This window comes from Lactuca saligna, chromosome 5 (assembly GCF_052625555.1).
Source record: "Lactuca saligna cultivar CGN05327 chromosome 5, ASM5262555v1, whole genome shotgun sequence".
Lineage (NCBI taxonomy): Eukaryota > Viridiplantae > Streptophyta > Magnoliopsida > Asterales > Asteraceae > Lactuca > Lactuca saligna.
The window spans coordinates 299,767,655-299,792,371 of record NC_136421.1 but is presented as its reverse complement, the minus strand read 5'-3'; the positions used below and the strand labels follow the sequence as shown (position 1 = coordinate 299,792,371).

Genomic DNA, 24,717 nt, shown 5'->3' with positions numbered 1-24,717 from the left:
AAGAAATTGATTATGAAAAAATTTCATTAAAGAATTTGCATCTAAAAAAGCTAGAAAAATTAACTTTATGTCATAAAATATATTCACAAAAACATATACATAAAAAAAAAAATTAACACCGCCATTTGTAAATTTTTTAGTTTATTATTGCCGGTCCCAAACCCGGATAAAGGAGGGGAGTTTATAACATTAAGTATAGTAAATGTTAAAGGGCCCCAAATTTTTGGTTGCTTAGAGCCCCCAACCGGTTGAGCCGGCCTGAATACCTAGTACTAAGTTTATGTTTGAGCCATGTAGAACCTTTTAATATTGTTTAATAAAACTTCCTTTTATTAAATAATACTTTGGAGTTTGAATAAGTTATAAAAACATGATTTTTACACTTATAATTCAATATTTAAAAAGTTGTCGTAATTAACAATTTTATAAACCTGGTTTTTATTTTAAGGCTAAAATATGTTTCATCTAATGTTCATATTTTATATTTTGAAATCCAAACTCCATGTGATGTTTATTTTTTTTCCAAAAATAGTTTGAGTTTATGAAAAATTAAATTATCAACCACACAAAATATTTACTTGAAAAACAAACAACACAACTACACAAGCATGCATTTGACATAAACAAGCCTTAAAATATATAACACTTCATGTGATCTTCAAGCTCCCACTTGCAATGACAACCAACTTTGTTGTAATTTTATAAAAACTTTATAAAAGTTATCAACCTTTATAAAAAATTTATAAAACCGGGGTCTCCATGGTTCTTCAAGAAATGGCCTCCATCTTCATCTTGTTATATTTTTCATAAAATAAATCTAGTCTAAAACTAATATGTTATATAAAAATAACAATAGTAAAAACTAGCTACTTTTTTTTTGGAAAGGGAACTTCCCTAACGAGGGTTTCCGGGCCAGCTTTCGCGCACCGACTAATCCCCCGCTGCAAACATAAAACTAGCTACTTTTATTACATACTTTATGAATAAAAGAATACCACAAACCATTTTCAAACAAATCACACAAAACAACAACACAAATGGTCCAAGGCTTGTTTATGCACTCTAATATATATATATATATATATATATATATATATATATATATATATATATATATATATATATATATATATATATATATATATATATAAACATTAAATTGATGGGTTATGAACAAAAGAACATCATATGTGCTCATGCAAACCCTAATGCTTGGATCTAGGTTTCTCTATTGTACATGCAATTCATCCAAGACTGATAAACCATAGATCTAGATGTATATTTCGAAATAGACACAAGAATACAGATCTAGATGATTACCTTTTTTCAATGGCTTGAATCTCCTTGTCTTTTGAGCTTAGAGTCACAAGAGTAACTCCTCTAATGGCTTACAAACGCCAACTAGTAAGAGGGTAGTATATGAGAGAGGGTGGAGGCACACAACATCAGCTCTAGGGTTCTTGGGGAAACAGTCACCGATTTCTGTAGCCTAGGGGTTCTATTTAAACTGTGAGCAACTAGGGTTTCAGTCAAAACCCTAATAGACAACTTAAACATTAAGCAGCCCATGGAACCTTCTGGAATAAGGCCATGGACGAAAATATGATGGGCTCCCATCATAATTTCGTTCACCCCTTAATCCATTAGGTTTTCCAGCCCAAAATACAACTATCACACCTTTGACAGTTTAAGCCCCCTTTATTCAATTAATCTCTTTTAGTCACCAAATTAATTCCTAATTAATCTATGACTAATATTAATCAAATAATATGATTTATCCTTTAATATATTATTATTATAATATATTAATAAACCATTATATCTTCTCTTTCTCCATAAATTACCATGTCAAGCTGCTATGATGAAGGCAACCCAAAAGGACCATGCACAACTGGGTCAAGTACTTACGAAATATAGTTACGGGCTTAGACACCAATCCAATAGTCTCCCACTTGGATAAGTCTAGTAACTACAAATGTAAGCATAATCCGATTAGCAATCGTAGCTCTAAAAGACGTTGTCGAACTCTGATCTTATCAGCAACCTATCCTTTAGATAAGGGATCATATATTCCTCCATTCTAGATAGCGTATAGAATGAGACATGGATTTTAATCGTTCTCTCTATCTATGTGTTGTTTCCCGATTTCTGATTTATGATGACTGGCAACAGACTACAATTGAACACATCAACTCAGTCCCGGCTTGGCCAAGCGCTTAGGCTATCATCACTAAATCATCAAGGGGCCCACATATATCGCTTTTATCCCACTTTGGGTAAAAGGAATGGATAAACTTCGACTCAATGCTCGCTTGCACTTTACTCACTAAATGACACATAGCAATACGTTTTATAACACCAAGTTACCGGTGCGTTTACATATTATCAATGTGTAACCAACTCGCAAGATACAACTCACACATCTTGGTTTTAGGAATATAAGATATTACCATCTCACCAATCACTCGTGATTAAATCCATGAAGTGATCCAAGTGAGTGTGGGTTTAATCCAATACTCTAATCTTATAGCAGTACTCATGAATTCTGCAGCAAACTTGTGCTATGTCTAAACACTTTAGAAAATCTACAGACGGATTCATGACAATCATCTTTTATTCCTACTTCCAAAGAATGAGCGATTGTGAAGGGTTTGAATAATCTTATTATTCGTAAAGTCAAAACATGCACAGTGAAACACAAGAAGAATACTAATCCTATATGGACCCAAACCTTTGAGTATAAATAAAACATTAATCACCATATTGATTACTCATTATTTGTTGTTTCGGGTAATCAAATCCTTACTTGAATTATAACAACAATTATCCCATGCTCTTAGCATGCACACTATGTTTACCTATGGTCCTTACTTTGTGAAATAGTACAATTGAATAACATTTTCAATCACCCTCATTTCAAAAATCCTAATCCAATAGTGTAAGAATACAAAATTCTCACCACTACTAGAATATGTTAGATTCTAAGATTTAATGCAACGGTCATTTCGTAATGTCACGTCACAAAAGTCACCACGACTCGGCCAATGAAATTATAAAATGATCTATTGGAGATTGTAACAAGACAATTCTATAGTCATTTCTAATCTAGACATGATTCTCGATATCTAACTCCCAATATGGAAACATTTCCATATTTGTCATATGACAACTCATTCTAAATAGAATATTATCTATTCATAATAATGTCAATATGGTCCATCCATGACTATACTTCAAATTGTCCACAACCGACCAATCCTTGGCAAACCTTAGATTATCCTTGACGGTTGTTTAATTAATTTAGTCAAAACCGGTTCTATTCCCTTTTTCCCTCTAAATCCCCTAGGCATTTGGAAAATTTTATAACGGTCAAATATTACAGCATATGCAATTGGTCCTATGCCCGAAGTGTGAGGAATATGATTCATAATGAAAAACGTGATACTTTACCAGTTTCATGCTATAATATTGTCATAATATTTCAATCTGTCGTGTTCTCAAAATTCGAACTACGAAGAGGGATGTCGTAATTATAATTGAACTTTGAGAATGCAAATAATAAATATATCTTTGGCTAAATTCAATTAAAATTTCTCGATCTAAGCTTTTAAATTGGAAACGAAGTACAACATTCTCTCCCTTAATTGTAGCAGAAACAACTTTTCAACCCCTGCAACTTTGCAAAGTGAAACTTTTGTTTTTCTATAATTAATATTGCCAACTTGCAATACTTAAAATAATAATCATGCTCCCACTAACATGATGATTATATTCATTCCAGCATAACATTTATGCTCCCACTACCTTCGACATGTATTCAGAAATCAACTAAACTTCTAGAAAACAATACTTATTGACTTCCAAAGTTCATTATTTCTAATACGACATGCTTTGATAATCCTTTATATAAGCTTCTCAAACTCATACTCCTTCCCTTAGATAGCTCACATGTGTGTCTAAACTAATTCATAACTTATATTACTAAGTCTCAAATGTTTAGACCAATTGCCAAATCTCACAATTTGAACTATGAAGAGGGATGTCGTAATCATAATCGAATTTGAGAATGCAATTTACATAATCGCTATCTCCTTCAAATCTCTCTTGGTGAAAGCATTTCCTCACAATAATTTTCATAAAGGAGAGAAACCTTATGACTCTTAGATTTTTATAGTGTAAGTGCTCCTATCCAAGTGAATTGTCATAACCATAATTGAAAGATAATGTTTATGACAATTGAAAACTCTTGTAGACAAAACTTGTTCATTCTTAATTTCTTGCTATCAAGGGTCCCACCATTGCTTCCAAGTTATTTAGTATCTCACTTATGCCAGTCAATGTACTTTCACTGAACAAGGTGTTTGCCCTTATGCAACCTATTGAGAACTCGTAGAACTCATATGCATAATCAACTCAACTGGATTGGCACAGAAACAAGAATACGTTAACACGATAGGTTACACTCTTCAAGTCGTGTGCTAGTGTTTAATAGGTTTACTTTTGATTAGTTCTTGAAACTTTTTTAAGAGCATTTAGACTCCCACTATCCTCTTGACGTATTAGATTCTCTTATCAACAAACATTTCTTGATAAAAAAAATATTCAAGAATTAGTGTGTCTATATCAAGACAAACCACTACACACAGTTGGTCTTTGTCTTCTCGAAGACATCACAACTTACCAATTTCAAACGTTTAAGAGTAAGAAAAACAATTTTTCTACTTCACTTTTGATGAGTGTGTTAGAACTTCTTAAGATGTGTCACTCAATTCACAATCTTGGAGTACGACTCTAAGACTTGATTTTGGATCGAAGTATGACTTATTCTTTTGATTTAACCATTTCAACAATTTCCGATTCCTCTTCTTAGCCATACTAGTGCACTAAGATGTCCTTAGAGGATCAATTGTGATATGGTTCTTAATCATTAAGATGGTCATAAAACCTGATACAAAAGTACTCTCCTTTCTTCTTAGATTGGAGAAATCTTTTATCTTTCAGCCTTCATTTATTCTACTCAATCGTTCTACCATTCATTGAAAGTTTTCAATGGTCCAAAATTATACTTAATCTTGTAAGTATAACCACATTTACTAGACTTTTAGTAAATTATGATGAATAGTCTTATTGTTATTTGTGGTTGACTTGACTAGTGCACAACATTGTGTTCTAGTCCTTTAGTCCTTTACTTGACTCACATACTTGTGTGATCAAGGAATTAGTCTTAATTTCCTAAGTACCAAGATTTCCATACATCACATGATTCAAATCATATGATTCCAAGCTTCTGTCCAACTAAAACTTGGGCGATGAGAATCTTTCCTTTCTTAGAAAATTTGACACTTCCATAAATAACATAACTAATAATCACATCCATTTATAGAAATACACAAACATCAATTTTTCACAAAGATTTTATTGCAAGGTTATATATAAATAAGACAAATCAAAAAATTTATTTTATTCATAAAAGCAGTAGAAATCATGTCCTTACAATGCAAAATCAATTGAAAAACTATGTAATCAAATACTCCTAACAAATCTATCATATCTTCCTAATCTCAAAATCTAATCTTCAAATGCATGCAATCGTGATCCATTTCTTCGTGATCAGACTCATCTTCCTCTTCCATTAAGCTTCCTCTCTTTTTCTCTGATCCTACAAAACATTCAAATGTAATCTTATCACATTATGTATTAAGAATCAATGAATAGGAACTTAATGGAGTTAGATAGTGGATTTTACCTGAAGTAGAGCCAAACATCTTGACTCTCCCATCTCTTAGATTTCTCAGGTAGACTAGGCAGCTTCGTCTCCAATGCCCCTTCTCTTGGCAATAAAAGCAAATTGACTCTTTTGGAACACCACACGGAACTACTTCAGACTTTGCCTTTCCATTATGATCAAAATTTTCGACCATGGCATGCCTTTCGTTGCCATAGCCTATGTCCATAGAGATTTGGAAGATAGATCCACCAATCAACTTTGCTTCTCCAGTGTGCCAAATCATTGTTGATTCAGCAGCAATAAGCAAATAGGGGAGATCGATGAGGGTCATGTCGTGGTCTATCATATAGTACTTTCTTATGAACTCACTATATGAGTTAGGAAGCGACTGAAGATCCCAGTCAACAGCCAACTCCTCACAGACAATGACTCCCAACATTCTTAACCTATCTATGTGTGACTTCATCTCTAAGACATGTGCACACACTGACTTTCCTTCTTCATGTTTACTTGCCAAAAGGGTTTGAGTGAGCTTGAACTTTTCAAGCCTTTGAACTTGTGGGTTAGGGAGAACAATAGGAGGAGGTGGAGGAAGTGAAGCATGATCTCGTGTTCCTCGATCGAATCATGGAATATCATCTTTATGTGGAAATCTTGTTCCACGGTATTTAGGAAAACTATAGCTGTCATACTTTGACATCTCTAAAACGGGAGAAAATTCAAGTTAGTTGATTCATTGAGTCCTTAATAAAACACTCAAATGAGATATTAAGGCTAGGACCCAACACAATACTCTACAACTTGGGAGAGGGATGTCGTAACCCAAATTGCATAGCATTTGAAGGTAAGTGAATGACGATTCACTAATTTTCCACCATGAAAAACAAAAGGAGATTAAGTTTTAAATGTATTGAAAACTCCTAAATCCTTTGAGATTCATTGAACTTCTCAATGACATGTTTAAATCTCGATATACCCCTTGATTTGCGACTGGGATGCCGAGGATCACAAAACAGGATGTGAATAACCACGTAAATATATATGGTGCCCCCAATGTTAGAGTCATTTATTCGATGTGCTGGTTAACCACACACGCTCCATCGAACTATGAAAAACATCGAGTCACCCTTTGCCACCTTTGCTTGGATCCCATTTAGTGTGTTGGTTAACCACACACTCTCCACTAACGTCTTCGCTAGGGTACAGAGTGTAATTTCATGGAATTGCATCAAATTCACTTTTGCCTAAAGTAACTAAGATTGGGAATTTTGTAAAACATTTAGTTACTTTAACATTCATTAATCATTATATCTTTAATGAGGAGAGGGTTTACACTATCCTACCCGTTCGACTAACGACCCTCCACCAATCAAGCAAGCGGTGGGTGAGAGTGGACTCCCATTAAACAGTCATTTTATATAGCCTTATACCCCCTTATAGATCGGCTTCGTGAATTAGGCCTACTAATGGTAAGACTAGTAGTTTAAGTTATACATATATAATATTTAATGTTATATATAGTATAAGGGTGTATTTTACACTTTTAAAATACTATGTGGTCTAATTTAACAAATTACAATTTTAATCTAATTAAATGTAAACCATATCATTATGGATTTATTAACTCTCTTTTAATTATATGTTTAATTAGTTTAATAAAACCATAAGGGTACAATTTGAACTTTTTCAAAAAATAGGGTTTTAGAATTTAACATTTTAAAATTAAACTTTTAATTAAAATTTAAATTCCAAAACTTGAGGACAAGTTTTGAAACATTTCAAATCATTAGGGTTTAGAATTTAAATATTTCAAAATTAAACTTTTTAATAAAAAATTTAAATTCAAAAACTTGAGGGCAAGTTTTTGAAACTTTTCAAAACACAAATGATCAAATAGCAAATAATTTTAAATCAAACAATTAATTTAATGAATATCTAAATTTTGCCTAATCAAGATTATTTACAATATAATTTACCAAATAATTTAAATAATCAACTTTTATCATATAAGAAAATTATTATTCAAACAATTTGAAATTATCTTTTGTTTTGGTAAGGATAATCTCATAGAAATTTTAAAATTCGGATTTTATCATAAGAAAACGATTTTAGCAATTATCCTACAGCAAAACAACAATAAATCCTGAAATATGCTCAACCTGACTCCCAGACTCGCCGAGTTGGGTTGACTCGCCAAGTCTAGATACTGACTCGCCGAATCGGGTGGGGCAGAGGCCAGAAACTCAATTTTTAGCAGATAAACAAGTATTGCATCACATACAACAGAAACCAATCAAGGCTCTGATACCACTGATGGGTTATGAACAAAAGAACATCCTATGTGCTCATGCAAACCCTAATGCTTGGATATAGGTTTCTCTATTATACATGTAATTCATCCAAGACTAATAAACCATAGATCTAGATGTATATTTCGAAATAGCCACAAGAATACAGATCTAGATGATTACCTCTTCTTCAATGACTTGAATCTCCTTGTCTTTTGAGCTTAGAATCAAAAACGTAACTCCTCTAATGGCTTACAAACACCAACCAGTAAAAGGGTAGTATATGAGAGAGGGAGGAGGCACACAAAATCGGCTCTAGGGTTCTTGGGGAAACAATCACTGATTTCTGTAGCCTAGGGGTTCTATTTAAACTGTGAGCAGCTAGGGTTTCAGTCAAAACCCTAATGGATAGCTTAAATATTAAGCAGCCCATGGAACCTTATGGAATAAGGCCATAGACGAAAATATGATGGGCTCCCATCATAATTTCATTCACCCCTTAATCCATTAGGTTTCCCAGCCTAAAATACAACTATCACACCTTTGATAGTTTAAGCCCCCTTTATTTATTTAATCTTTTTTAGTCACCAAATTAATTCCTAATTAATCTATGACTAATATTAATCAAATAATATGATTTCTCTTTTAATATATTATTCTTATAATATATTGATAAACCATAATATCTTCTTTCTCTCCATAAATCACCCTGTCAAGTTGCTATGGTGAAGGCAACCCAAAAGGACCATGCACAACCGGATCAAAAACATACCAAATATAGATACAGGCTTAGACACTAATCCAACATAAATAACCTTAGCTTTTCTAAGACAACTTTAAGTGACAAAAATACATGTAAGTTTTATCACATAAAATAACAATTACAAAGTTGTCAAATAAAATATGTATGAACTTGTTTTTATACAAAACAAGTTATCCATATTACAAAAACTAAGATTTCCATAAATCAAAAAAATCTAGCCAAACTTGCAAGGTGGTTTTGATACCACTTGTTGGGTTTTATTTAAAACTTAGTTTCAAAAACTATAAATAATAGCAAACAAAAGACTTGAGTTTTATAAATAACATAAACATTTTATCACCCACCAAGGATCATCTTGCAAGAAAAAGAAAGATTTAAACCACAACCATAGAAAGAAGAAGTGATAACAACCTTTAAAGCACTTTGAATCCTCTAGGGGAGGTTTGAAAATTGATGGAGTGAGGATGAACCCTTGAGACACCAACAATGTTCCAAATTGATGTAATGAACCCTTGAGACACCAACAATGCTCCTCCACACAATTTGTTTAACCTAAATAGATTTGGGCTAAATTAAACTTACTTTAAGACATATGTTAATAAAATTTTGGGCCTTTTTAATTGGTGGGCCCTGTTCTTTGGGAGATGTTGAACACCCCCATAGGCCGGGTTGATGAAACGGATATAGAGGGCATAACAAGTTAAATTGCAATTATGAAATATTCTTATACTTTGTACTTTTGGGTCAATTATCTGATTTTTGCAGTGTTAGAGTGGAGGGAGTCTTTCCTTCCTAACTCACTCAACCCCATTGTCACATTAGATTTTTTCTTTTTTATCTCTTTCAACCCTTTCAACCCACAACATATGGAAACTCTATATTTCACAACTTAGTCAACTCACCTGACACATTTTTTTATTCAATTAAATTAGAAAATATAAAATAAAATAAAACATTTTTTTAAAGTAAAGTTTTTGCTAATTTAAAAATTAATAAATGTAAAATAAATTGTTTTATTAAAAGAAAAAAAACAGTAAATACTAGTACATAATTTGTTTTATTTAAAGAAAAAATAAGACGTCTAGTGAAAAAAGAAAAAGAAAAATGGCAAGAACAAATTATGTCGTTGACTATTCTATCTCCATACTAGATCCGGGGGAGTGGCTATGGTAGAGACCGTAGTCTCCTTGCCACATTCTCTGGTGCGGTTCGGGTGTTGCCTAAGTTGCAATGTGGCAATGGGAGAAAGCGTTTGGTGATGTTTTGTGATTGGCTGACTCTTTTGTTTTTAATTAAAACAAAAAAAAAATTAATTACTAAAATTAAATAAATAAAAGAGTGTATCATCATTCATTCCTTGAGTGTAACATGAAAACATATTTTTGTGTTAAATGTTGATATGTCACCTATGTGGCCGTATGACAAAATAAGGCAGTCTTCATCCGATTATAACCCGCTTGTGGAGGAGACATAACCAATGGTATTGCCGGTAAATTCCTAAACCGCTAGCAAACCCAATGATGATTCCGTCCTTGCTTAATGTTTTTTCCCGTGCTTTTTCTTATATTTTTTCTTGACGAATTAATAGGGATTATGAAATTTATAGTTGTCTTTTTATACACAATTGTTATAAATTCAAATAAATAACATCGAAACTTTTATTAAAAAAAAAAAAAAACCCGATTACATTAAATTAAACAATTTACACGTAATAATTCAAACAATTTAGAAGTTAAAATATTAATAAAACAATGTACTTTCTTGTAACTTCAATCAATGTTTTAAAAAAAATAATAATAATTAAAAAAAAAGCCAGGACCAAGGCAAGACCATACTAGACGAGACCAGGTTTTTACGGATGAGACGTGCGTTTCCAAATCACTCTAACTTTTCCCCTTCCTTCATGTCGGGAGTCTTTTGAACAAACGTTGACTAGCTTTTGATTGAACCGGGTCCAGCCCAGCCTATATGAACATCAAAAAGGAGAGATCATTTAAATTCTAATGTTCAATAACTTATTCAGTCACATGTTCACAGCATCACATGGATTTTGTATAGAAAGTTGTACACACCAATCGAAAGTAACAAAGAGGTACCTTCATAAAATAAAAATGTTGTAGTCCTACATCAGTTTTTTTGATAACTTTTTCAGTACGCATTAAGTAAAAAATCATCTTACCAAATGATATGAAAAGCTTACCTGATTATTTGATGTCATCAGTAAGTTCATTTAGTTGAAAAAGTAACAAATCATTTGTCTGATATATATATATATATATATATATATATATATATATATATATATATATATATATATATATATATATATATATATATATGTGTGTGTGTGTGTGTGTGTGTGTGTGTGTGTGTGTGTGTGTGTGTGTGTGTTTTAAGAGTAATTATTTGAAACTGAAAATTAGAGTTGGATAATATATAAGTTGTAAATGGACGTGTTATAGAATATGGTCTTGGATGTGCATATAATTCTTGAAATTGTAAGAATTAGAAACCAGACGCTTGAATGTTTTGACAATTTTAATTATTTGGGAAATTAATTGATAATAGTACATTTTTATATATTGTTGAAGTGATTATATTTGAAATATGGTAACCCATATTCTATAAACTATAAGAATATTATGTGCAAATTATGTTTTAATAAATATATAAATAATCACATAATCAATTTTATTGTAGTCGACATATAACTAATTATTTGACTTTAACATAATATAATCTAACTAAAACTGAAATCAGTTTATCCACACAACAAAAATGAATTATTATAGATTATAATTGCAATAACTAAATAATCAATTTTGTATCTTTATTTTCCGGCACCCACTCACCACTCCACCCGAGTCTACACCACCATCTACAACAACAACGACTAGAGAACCGACAATATATGTTGATAGTTGTAACAATAAATGTTATGTTAAATGGTAGCAATTTTGTAATGAATTTAATTAATTTTTTTTAATGTCATAATCTTTTACTCTATTATTTTTTTTATCTTGTTCTCGTTGTAAACTTTACCTATATCATTTTGAAATCCAAAATGGTAATATCCATGTAAGTATTAGGAATTTAGGATGCATATGCCAAAATCTTATAGATTATAAGCACATACCATAGTTTCCTCATTAAATATGGTCACTTTCTTGACCCATGTTATTTATTAATAAATACATTTTGTATTCCCATACTTGATTAAGAGGAGGGAAAGCTTATATATTCTGTCGAAATCAATAATTAATAACAGCACACATACACAGATGTAAGTCACACACATACACAGATGTAAGCACATACATATTTTCTTCATATAATTAAAACATATATACCCCCTCCCTAACGAATAATGTAAAATTGTAGAGAACGACAAGTGTCAAAATGATAACCATAACTTGTGATAATCGTTTCTAGGTAGTTATACGCCCATAAACATTACTATCTTACAAGTGTTTTTGTACACCAATTATGTGGATACGCCAATTAGATGACAACAATTCGATTAAGATATCACACATGAACAAAGCAAAATGAATTTGTAGTATTTTATTTGTAACTAGGCAAATGCCCGTGCGTTGCGCATAAACACTTATATAGTTGAAGTCTTTACAAATATATGATTTTTTAAATATAACAATAACGTTGTTGTTAAATTTGATATAATAATTTGTATATACTAAATTTATATAATATATTGTTTATTTTGAATTACATGATAATACATACATTTATTATAACTACATAATCTCAATCGTTTGAATGACTTCTACCCATGAGTTACACATGAATAAAATTAAATATAATATATGATTTGATGTTATTTATAGTTGTTTTTATTGTTAATTAATTTTTTAAAATTCTTTTGCTTAAAGTTTTAATTTCTATCAGACAACATACAGAGGTTACAGGGGGCAAATTGTATTTTAACAAAAGAAGTGGGCTACATCTAATACATACAATGACAAAAAACCAAAAGCTTAAGGGCTGAAATTGACAAAAGTATAATTGTTTACTGTTACAATTTTTTAAAACATCAAACATTATTTTTTTTTTATTTTTTTTAAAGCTAACAATATAATCATATATATATAGAGTTGTTTTTAACTATTATTATTGTAATTTATTTTAAGCTACTTATTTGGAAACTTTTAACGATTATAAAAATATACTTAAGAAATATTTTAGTTAAATTGAGATTACAATTTAGTTTTTACTTTTATCACTACAATTTATCATTTTTAACTATTTACAAAATATTCTTTAGTTTTTTTAAATAGAACTGAAATTTATATTTGAGTTGACATTGTAATCCGCATAAACACCTATATAGTTGAAGTCTTTACAAATATATATTTTTCAAAATATAACACTAACGTTGTTGTTAAATTTGATATAATAATTGGTATATTAATTTGATATCATATATTGATTATTTTTAATTATATGATAATATATAAATCTATTATAACGTCATAATCTCAATTGTTTGAATTACTTCTACTCGCGAGTTACACATCAATAAAATTAAATATTATATATGGTTTAATATTATTTATAGTTGTAATTTTTAACTAATTTTTTAAAATTTATTTGCTTAATATTTTAATTTATATCATTATAATTATTTAAAACATCAAACATTATTTTTTGATTTTAAAGGTAACAATATAATAATTTATATAGAGTTATTTTTAACTATTATTATTATAAGTTATTTTAAGCTACTTATTTGAAATTTTTTAACGATTATATAAATATATTTAGGAAATATTTTAGTTAAACTGATATTACAATTTAGTTTTTGCATTTATCATTATAATTTATCACTTTTAACTATTTACAAAATATTATTTGGTTTTTTAGTGGAACTGAAATTTATATTTAAGTTAACACTATAATGTTATATTTAAATTAACAATTTAAGTAGACAAAGTTGCAAAAATGGTCCCTGTGGTATGCAAAATTTTGGGGTTTTAATCCAAACCCCGAGTTTTTTGGATTCATAGTCCTTTTGGAGTGGTTTGTATGTGGAATTGGTCCCCGGACTTAACTTCCGTTAACTTGTTGTTGTTAACCCTCTCATGTGCCTCTCACATGAGGGTATATTTGTGTTTTTACTTTTAAGAGACCATTTCTGCACTAAAAAATTACATCATTATTATTAAAAAAAATTAATATTCCTATTTATTTATTTTTAATAATTAAAAAAATAAAAGAACTTTTTCTCTCTCTCTCTCTCTCTCTCTCTCTCTCTCTCTCAAGAAAAAGTCAAAATACCCACCCCAATCCATCTTCTTCCTCCTAACCCATCTTTTTCTTCCCCACATTTTCTACCTCAACTATTATGCAATAAAACCTGTAAATTATTGATGAAGAACTATAAGCTACGCTGGAGTAAAAAACGATGAATAAATGGGAGTTGGGAGCTTACTTGTACGAAGGGGATTTTCGTGTATAGGGGAACCCTCATCGACCCCTAATAGGTTTTCTAATTTCATGCACCTTTGATCCCATTTCATTGCCTCCATGATGTTTATTGAATAATATTTCGAATTGGAACAGATAAACCATTGATCAGTCCTTGATGCACACGATTTAGTCTTTACGATGCATATGTTGAGCCATGGAAGTCTTACCCTTCAAAAAGGTAAGGGGGTTTGAAGAACACCCCAAAAAATTTCAGACTCATCTCGTTCAAGTTTTACTTGGGTAAAGTCGTAATCTTGCAACTTTACTGTGGACCGAATGTCTTTAGGAGGTTTTTATGAGGATAAAACACGCTGTAAAAATACAACATGTTCATCATCTTCCCCATCTCACGCACACAACTGAATCGATTAGGTTTATTTTCAGATACAGGATCTCCCTTACAACGGGTCACCCCGTATATTGAATGACTAAACATTTATATTCATTATTACCGTTCTAGTTTTAACGGCTAAATATGTATAATAATTATTATTGTTTGACAATTTAATTGCAACATTGATTAATTATTTATAATTTTTTACTTATCATATATATATATATATATATATATATATATATATATATATATATATATATATATATATATATATATATATATATATATATATATGTCAAATGTCAAATCATGGGGAGGGGGATAAACATAGGATAGGGGTGGCAGATTACCTATTCCCTTAAATTTTTATTTATAAATTTATCAAAAATGTCATGATTGTGTCGTCGAACTTTTTTCTTTTACAATTGTAATTTTTTTTATTAAAAGTTGTTTATAACAGATAAAGTTGGAATAAATCTAAGTTAAAAAAAACAAAGATATACATGTTTTTTTTAGACTAAAAGAGGTTTGAAGACTATGATCCACATCTGCACCAAGAAGAGGACGCACAAACCTTTCTAGATCTGCAATTTCCAAAAAACGAACATCTGTGAATCCTAATGTCTGCGCGTGGTCTGCATCGCGTAGACAGAAGAGGCCAAGAACATACGCAGACAAAAAACAAACAACACCTAAATGTCCATACTTTCATTTAATGTAAAGTCATGGTTGCTTACAAGTCATATATGTGTAAAAGGGAGGTAGGCAAGCAACCTTCCATCCATCCTTGAATCTATGACCATGAGAACCAAAGGGGGAGGGGAGGGGACAAATGTTGACTTTTTTGTATTACATAACTAACATCTAATGTATATGTATAATGGTATCCAAAGTGCCTAAAATAATATAAATTATAATAGCTAGTTAAGTCATTTTGAGTAGAAGTAATAGTACATATTCCATACTCATAGATCAAAGTGCCTAATAGTTAATTCTGGCTATGTCTCCAACCACTTGCAAGCTGTATATAAAATACGATTTTAAAAGTAAAATATATAATACCTGGAATCAAATTGGATTCAATGCAACAACATTTACATCATGTTGGTACCATGCGCCACCTTGCATATGATGAAGCATCCCAGCACATTCTGGAGATTGTACCTACATACTTGATGTAGAAGAAAAGTTATTAATATAAAGTGTTACATGGTGGTTGTCACAAAATTTTTCATTTTAATAATGATCATATGGATTAGTCTAGAGAATCTTACTCTCTTATACACGTTCACTCTTCTTTGATGGAGCTTTGATACACAATACATCTTATTGGTGCTTGATTAGTTTATAACCTAATTGAGGGACCACTTGCAGATCAATCTGTAAAAGTAAATAAAATCCATAATCAAAAGTAGCTTTCAAGAGAATTGGATCACTTTCATTCAGGCATTTTGTACCACATCTAACATGCAAGTAAAATCATTAGATTGCGATACTTCTTTTTGATACACATACTCCATTCAAATGTGCATCTCCAGAGTAGCAAATGAAACAGATAAGCCCTCAGCGTCTATATTTTGACTTTATAAAATAAAGCGAAGAGGGACTATTAAGTTGTGTATAACCCTTAACATCATCCACCACAGCCAAAAGATCGAACCTTAAAAGAATATATCAGTATAAGCATTTATACAATGTTAATACCATGTAAATAGTTTATTTAGTTCTGGACATGTTTATCTTTTCCATATAGCGAACTATAAATTTTAGTCCCTGTTGTGAGTCTAAAATCACAAGATAAAAACTAGAAAAATAGAAAAAAAAAAGGATTTTACATGGAGAATATTATAACTTTCAAATTGAGTCGGTGAGTCGACTTCAACGGTGTGACTCGCCCTTTTCGTCCCGATGTGCCAGAAAATCGTTGGTTGTTGAGATGGATTGAGAATATCTCACCTGTGACATTAATCAACAAATGCCAAAGGCCATAAACAATGCAAAACAAAATGTTTGCATAGCTGTTGGTGATTTTAGGCGAGTGTTCTTGAAGTTGAATTCATAGTTCATTGTAATCAATCACTTTTCAAGCTGGATTTTCCAACAAAATTTCAGTAAAGCAAATTAGATGCATTATATAGGATCTTTAAAAAACAAGAAGGTCTGGTTTCAAGTGTGGTGCCTGTAATTGTTGGTGGTGTCGATCGGAACTGAGAACTTACGAACAGAAATATGGCCGGTAACAAACCCTCGTTGGACGGTGGTGAGAATGAAAAGAATCGTCGACTTCTGTTGTGCCAGATAGTGAATCGAAACATCTGCATCTATAGTGAAGGCACACTCACCGACGAACGTTTCATAGTTGTGTCCACTTAATCGAAGGCGATAAACAGCCATTCGACGTTTCAGGGGGGTTCAAACCTAGTGAGGAAGCAGTAGTGGAAGGATCGGGAATGACTTTGTGAGAGAAAGACGGAGATGCAGCTATCGATGTTTGTACTGTCGAGGAGGGCACTTGAAAGAATGATGAATAGAGGTGGAGGGACAAAGGGTAGAAGAAGTTCTGAATCTAGACCCCAGAGATGAAGTAATAAAGTTGGATTAGAAGTGGTGCGAGGTAATTGGATGGGGGAGATGGTAAAGAGAGAAAGGAGCGTGTATCTTGCCGATTGAATCAGAAAGCTGAGGCAGATCAACACGTGGCCCTAACAATATAGAAATCGACACAGAAGGACCCAAAACATAAAATGGACAGAAGTGAGCTCACTAACATAAACGGAAGACCATTTGTGCTAAAAGACCAGCATGCTCATTGTTCCTAAGAATGGACATTCTTTAATATATATATATATATTAGCAAGGTAACATGATGACGACACTAATCCATCAATTCTAAATTCTAAAGTTATTTTATTTATTCTTATATATATATATATATATATATATATATATATATATATATATATATATATATATATATATATATATATATAGAGAGAGAGAGAGAGAGAGATAGAGAGAGAGATGTGGGTTCAATTGAGAAAATAATAAAAGGTTGAGAATGGAGGAATCATTCTCAGCCACTCATTTAATCTAAGAATAAAAAGACACGGTGGCAAACTTATAAATATGTAAATAACCTTCAATCTCAAATACGTAACTATAGAGAATTCGATAACAGTTTGTTCATTATCAAAAAATTTCCTCCAACCTTCAATAATCATCCAGATTTCTTCAACTAAACCGAAATTTCTTCGTTGTTCATGAAATTGGAATCGAAGTTCTGGACTCGCAGTCACAGTCGACATTGAAGGACTCAGAATTGGTACTCACATGTTCTTAATCGGATTTTCAAAAATCAAAATCAAAATGAGAAATAGATCATACATAGGATCTCGCATCTGAAGTCGAAATCGGAAGTATATGATGATTTGGAATTGATAACTTGATGTTTTTAACATTTTTAAAATAGTTAACTTGTATTCACTCCAACTGTTTGATGAAATGCATAAACTAAATTACCACGTTATATTCACATATGAATATGTTTTCTCACATGAATCAGTATATGATTATTAAAAACACAAAACAAATACGCAAGTCTGTATGTTATTCATATGTGAATAACATATAAAAATTATATATATTTGTCAAAATATCTTCAAATATTCATAAGTGAATATATTCACAAGTGAATATACCTTATAATATTCATATGTGAATATACTGTGTAATATTCATAAATGAATATATCATCTAATATTCACAAGTGAATATACTATGTAATATTCATATGTGAAATACCATGTAATACTATGTAGTATTCACATAAGAAATATCATTTAATACTCATAAATGAATATATCATCTAATATTCACAAGTGAATATATTATGTTAATATTCACAAGTGAATACATCGTCCAATATTAAAATATGAATATACTATGTTTATTATATGTTATATTCATATATGAAAGATACTTAAATTTAAAAAAAAAAAATCATACTTTTTATTCATAAGTGAATAACGAATCTACTGTAATAAAACCTGATGCATTTTTATTCACTTATTAATAACGATAGCTGAAAATATATAAAAAAAATATTTTATCTTAAAACTATATCAATATGGATGTCTATTTGTAGAGAATAAAAAATCATGAATTTTGGTATATTTAAAATCATTTTTTGATAAAAAAAAATAACAATGTTTTTATATATATTAAGGTAATGATTAGCATACTTTAAGGAAATATGTTTTGTTGGAAATCACATATGTATTCTTTTCCTATTTCCGCGGGTACGTTCGAGGCTTTTGCGGGAAAAATAAATGATTGGCTGAGAATGATTCCCCTATTCTCAACTTTTTTTTCTTAATTGTACCCTCTCCTCTCTCTCTCTCTCTCTCTCTATATATATATATATATATATATATATATATATATATATATATATATATACACACTAGGTTATAACCCGTGGAATCCACGGTTGAGAATAAAACAACACACAACACAAAAATCATTTCATAATCAACACATTATGTTAAATGCACAAAATAAAAACTTACTTTTTTATTTATTCATTTAATATATCATCATAACTCATTTTGCAAACTAAACCACACAAATTAAATTTTAGTGAGAGATCAAAGGGCAACCAATTAAAAAGGATTAAAATTTTATTTTCAAAATCATTTGTGTTTAAGAGATTGATAACTATGATAATTAGACATCGAGTAAATTGAATTTTTGTTAGTTTAGCTCATTTGGTTGTTACGATAACAATCATTTAATATACCTCATAATTTTGCAGCCTTTTGTGCTTATCAACACGAGTAATAGCTGAAATGAAAACATCTACTATCTACAATCAATTTTTCTTGGTTTTCATAGTATTAAGAGAGTGATCCATAGTAGAATATCATGTGGTTGTGCTTTTTTTTTTATTAACAACCAATATTGACTGTATGGTATAGGATACATATATCTTAAGACATACAAATGTTATCTTATATCTAAAGTTATACAAATGCAAGAAATAACAACATACTTGTATTTATTGGTTTATTTTAGCATCATACTTCCATTTATTACCATTAAAACATTATAGTTTCTATTGTTTTAGTAAATCATACAACTTGCATGTTCTAACCCACCATAGGCCTGCATCTAAGTCAAACTCACCAATTTTCAATTTCAAAAATTAACATCTTTATGTAATATATATTCAAGAAAATATTAAATTAACATTAAATTGCATCAGATAAAATAAATATTTTCCATTTTAAAACGGGTAAAGATGGCTATAAAAGTCGAGTTCTAAAAAAAAAAAACAATTTTGACATCAGAGTCAACTTTGTTATTGGTTTACCTCAATGTCATTCTAGAAATTTGTTATATAGTTATCGAACCCAATCATATATTTATCGTATTAAACTCCTACCAGAACATGATCATATACCATCTCAGACTCCGATTATTAACTCCTATCTTCAAAATCACTTTTACCCTGTTACGGAAATTTTGTGAGACCACACTGTGATTCAAGTTAATAAAGAAAATCAAAGGAAATTTAAGAAATAGGGGAATATCAAGATGTTGGAATGCGAGTCATTTTGAGATTTTTCAATAAATTAATTAAAGTCAAAATGAGTAAAGATTTTATATCGCTATGAGTAAAGATTTTAATCAAAGGAAATTTAAGAAATAGGGGAATATCAAGATGTTGGAATGCGAGTCATTTTGAGATTTTTCAATAAATTAATTAAAGTCAAAATGAGTAAAGATTTTATATCGCTATGAAAATTTATTTCGTACTTTACATGAACTTTATTTTGTCTAGTATCAAACTAATTATGCATCTTGTAAAAAATGAGATAATAAAAAACATAAGTAGGTCGGCATGTGGATTTTTTAAGTGATTATTGCTGCTTGAAATATCACATTTATATAATAATTTATACTATCTGTGATAGTTCGGTAATTTTACATTTAACTTAATAATCAATTTTCTTATGGCAACTCCTTACCATGTCATCAAAAGATGAAAACTTTAAACAGTAAATAATCATAATTATAATCTTTGGTTTACCTGACACAAAGAAAAAAATTCTTATAACAAATAATAATATAATAATTTAAGTAAACATACTTTAAATCAAAATAATCAGTCTACACACACCTCTAAAGTCCAAACACATCTTATATACTAATGCAAACCCATTATAATAATCACAATGAAATAAAAAAATCTTCAAAATTAAGATGAGACTAGAAGTATACCTTTTGAGATGTTGTTGGTGACAGATTATAAATGTGATAAGGTGAAGTTCTTCCAATGAGGCTTGAAATAATTCATATCTATCATTGGAGATGGTGGAATCAATTATGGTTTCTCAAGCTAAAATTGAAACAAAACAGACAAAAAAATCATTTTGAGGTATTCTCTACTACTCTAAAAACATAAAAACAAAATAAAAACTCATCATATTACTGTATATAAATCTGAAACAAAAAATGTTATCAGCAAAGCCCCTTCTATTAGAATTTAAACCATATATACCATCAATAAACAAAGGTTTACAGATATCATCATTTTTCCTTGAGGTAAACCACTCATGGTTTTAGTTTGAATATCAAACTTCAAACCCACATGATCACTTGAATGCTTTCCCTGTCAAACACTATCAATAACTTCAATTTTTAAAGGCTAAACTTGAAAAATACTTGACAATAGGATAAAATTTAACCTTGAGAAGTACTCGTGATGAAATGCTGGTGAAAATCAATGGTTGCAATCAAATCAAGGAGAGAAACTTGAAAAATACTTTACATGATAGGATTACACCAGCAAATGATTATAAAATAGGTAGTAAAGAATATCAATTATTACAATCAAATCAAGGAGGATAAATTTTTCTTTCATATAAAACAAAGATATGGGTGTTTCTTATTGGATTAATAAGTTGCTTTGTTACTTACCAGGTCCTTTTCAGTGAGAAGGCACAAAGAAGGAATCATTCTAAAGGATACTCCGATCATCCCCTGGATGAACATGATCAATTGTAATTGAAAATACATGAGAAAACGATTGAAGCCCAAAAACCTTGAAAATAAAACGAACCAAACTTATCAACGCACATCAAGAAAGCGGTTCTCACACCACCTGAAGAATATATATATATATATATATATATATATATATATATATATATATATATATATATATATATATATTGACTGAAACAAACATAAAACTAAAAACGTTGAGGAACCCTAAAACTAAAAAACCCAGTTGGTTTTGTTACTACTGAAGAGACTGTCGATTAATTCAATGGAAGATTCAAGAAATCAACAAAAAAGAGATTTTAGGGGACGTTTTTAATAATATATTGTAGATCGGTTGTCATAGAATAAGAACAACAACAAATTACCGTTGTGTTAGATGGTGGTGAAAAAAGTCGATGACGAAATTGGTTGTGGTGAATGGGCTAGAATTGGGAGGGATGGAGAGAAAGAGTAAGGGGAGTTGATTAGGGTGGCGGACATATTAGGGTTTTAATAAGAGAGGAGTTAAAAGAATACCATCGCTGATTATATGGCTGATTTTTTGGATTCAACATGGAAAGTTTTAGAATTTAAACAATTATTGATTGTATTGAATTATGTCAAAGAAGAAGAGGTTTAGGAATGAGCGGGAAAATGAAAACTTGATGCATAGAAGAAGGCCATGTGGCATAATATAACTTTAGAAATTGGACATATGGCATCCTAAGGAGTCTTTTATTAGAAGAGAAGATATATATATATATATATATATATATATATATAAGAATAAATAAAATAACTTCAGAATTTAAAATTGTTGGATTGGTGTCGTCCTCATGTTACCGTGCTAATATATATAATATAATAAATAATTGCTTGATTGTAAATCTAGTTCGTTTTAAGTTATTTAAATAAAATTGTCATATAATAACTTGAAAAACATGAAATTTTTTTTATCCCTTTAATTAAAAATATATATATATTTTGTAGATTTAGTTTTTAAGTTTGGAGGCGTTTGAGTGACGAAAATTTAAAGTCAAGACTGAAATAAAATAAAGTTGGTTTTGAACTCCTCTCATCTCATATCGACCAGGAGGAGAACCCAAGTGTCGTGTATATGGCGTAGCTCTACAAGTATTATCGTCCCTTCGGGGACATCCGATAAAATTGGAACGATACAGAGAATATTAGCATGATCCTGCGCTAGGATGACACGCACAAATTGAGAAATGGTCCAAATTTTTTTTTTGCCCCTTCTTCATCTTCGCCGAAACCCTAATTTCTAGCATAAACGATAGTGATTTCGGGCGGAAGTTACCATATTCTACTTCAATCGAGAAATGGTCCAGATTTTTTTTGCCCTTTCTTCGTCTTCGCCGAAACCCTATTTTCTTTCTTTTTTTTGAACTAGAATATCGTATTCACGAAACACCAGTAAAGCGGCCCCTTTGTCGTCTTCGCCTAAACCCTAATTTGTGACCTGCAGTCAGCGTACATTTTGATGGGGCGATTCAACGCTCTCTCGTATTTTACTTGACTATGCTCTCCCAATGTTAACACTTATCCAAATTGAATTGATGAAGTAGTGCACTACAATTGGTGGATCTTTATGAGGTATTTCTCAAAACACCAGTCTTCGAAAGCCAAATCTATTTGTCTCTTTGTTATTGGTTATTTTGCAAATGTTTTATCAATTAGATTAATGAAAGTTGTCAGCCAGTCTGCAATTTGAATGTTTAGGATGATTTATGAATTATTGTGATTATTTTAAGCAATGGTATGATAAACTGGTTGAATACCAAGTCATTAGTTTTTCTACTTTCTATTGTATTTGTGCTAATATTTTCAAATGCTAATAGAGCACAATTGCAATTCCTCTTAAGTTTCAGTATAGTAGATGAAGTGATGAACTACTGAATTCATGATCAGACAACATGTGGATTCCATGATCAGGTTGACCTGCTTGTTGATTTCTTTAACCATTTGCAGGAAGTAAGAGTGATTTTGCTTCTATAATGTCTGCTTTAAGTTTTTCTTCTTTTGTCTTTCATGAATTATAAGCTTCTGTTTAAAATGAATTAACCTGGTAAGTAACTAATATAATATCAAAAACCTTCTAAAGTTAAGGTGTTATATACTTCCGGAGGTTATTGTAATGAATCTGGTCAATTATGTTTGTCTCAAATTTTGATGTTTTCGGTGATCTATGAATGAAAATGATGATTCTAAGGCTGGACGGAGTGGGAGCGGGAAAGGGGTGAAGGAAGTTTCCCTCACTCTTGAACATCACTCCTTGGGTGAGGGAAAGAACCTGCGGGAAAGAGGTGGAGGGAGGGGGTGCCGCACTCTCTCTCTATTCATGCTATTGGACAGTTTTGTTTTTTTTTTCTTTTTTCTTTTTTCTGTTTATCTTTTTTAATCTTTATAAAATTATATACCTACTATAAAAATATAAAAAATATATCAAAATTCATGATTTTTAATTTCCTACAAAATAAGTATAATATATGTATGAAATATATTTAAAAAAAAAAGTAAGGAAAGAGCTTCTCACTCATTCATTGGCTTTTAGGTGAGAGAAAGAAAAGTAAAGGAAAATGAGGTATGACCCATGAAAAATGAGGGAAACTTTCGTCCCACACCCTCTGGTCTAAGCAATGGTTGTACACATTTTATCTAATTCTAATTGGTAGGAGAAGTTGCGGTATGAAATGATGGAATAAAATTTATCTACTAATAACCCAGTGATCTTGAATTTCTCCATAACAAATGGCTTATTGTAAAGTCAAAGTTTATCTTTTAATTGTCTTTTGTGAGTGGGTATGTTGAAATTATTTATTTGATGTGTGATTTTCGGTTATAAGTTGTGTCTATTTATTTTATTGCATGTGGTTATCGTAGGACAGATGATAATGGGGTTCGAAAAAGATATTAAGAATTAAAATGATGTGATCTTTGTTTCGGCTACAACATAAGTTTTGTGGCTGACATTGCAAAACAAATTCTTACATTTTATGCCATTTTTTATATTTTTAATTTTTATTTAAGATGAAATACATTGCAAAAT

General features: G+C 30.6%; 1 non-coding gene across 1 annotated transcript; it reads left to right on the top strand.

The window, feature by feature from the left end:
- The first annotated feature begins 22,792 nt into the window (after positions 1-22,792).
- Positions 22,793-22,894, top strand: LOC144998948 (U6 spliceosomal RNA). Its single transcript, XR_013660481.1, has one exon. It is a non-coding gene; the product is annotated as a U6 spliceosomal RNA (small nuclear RNA).
- Positions 22,895-24,717: the final 1,823 nt, after the last annotated feature.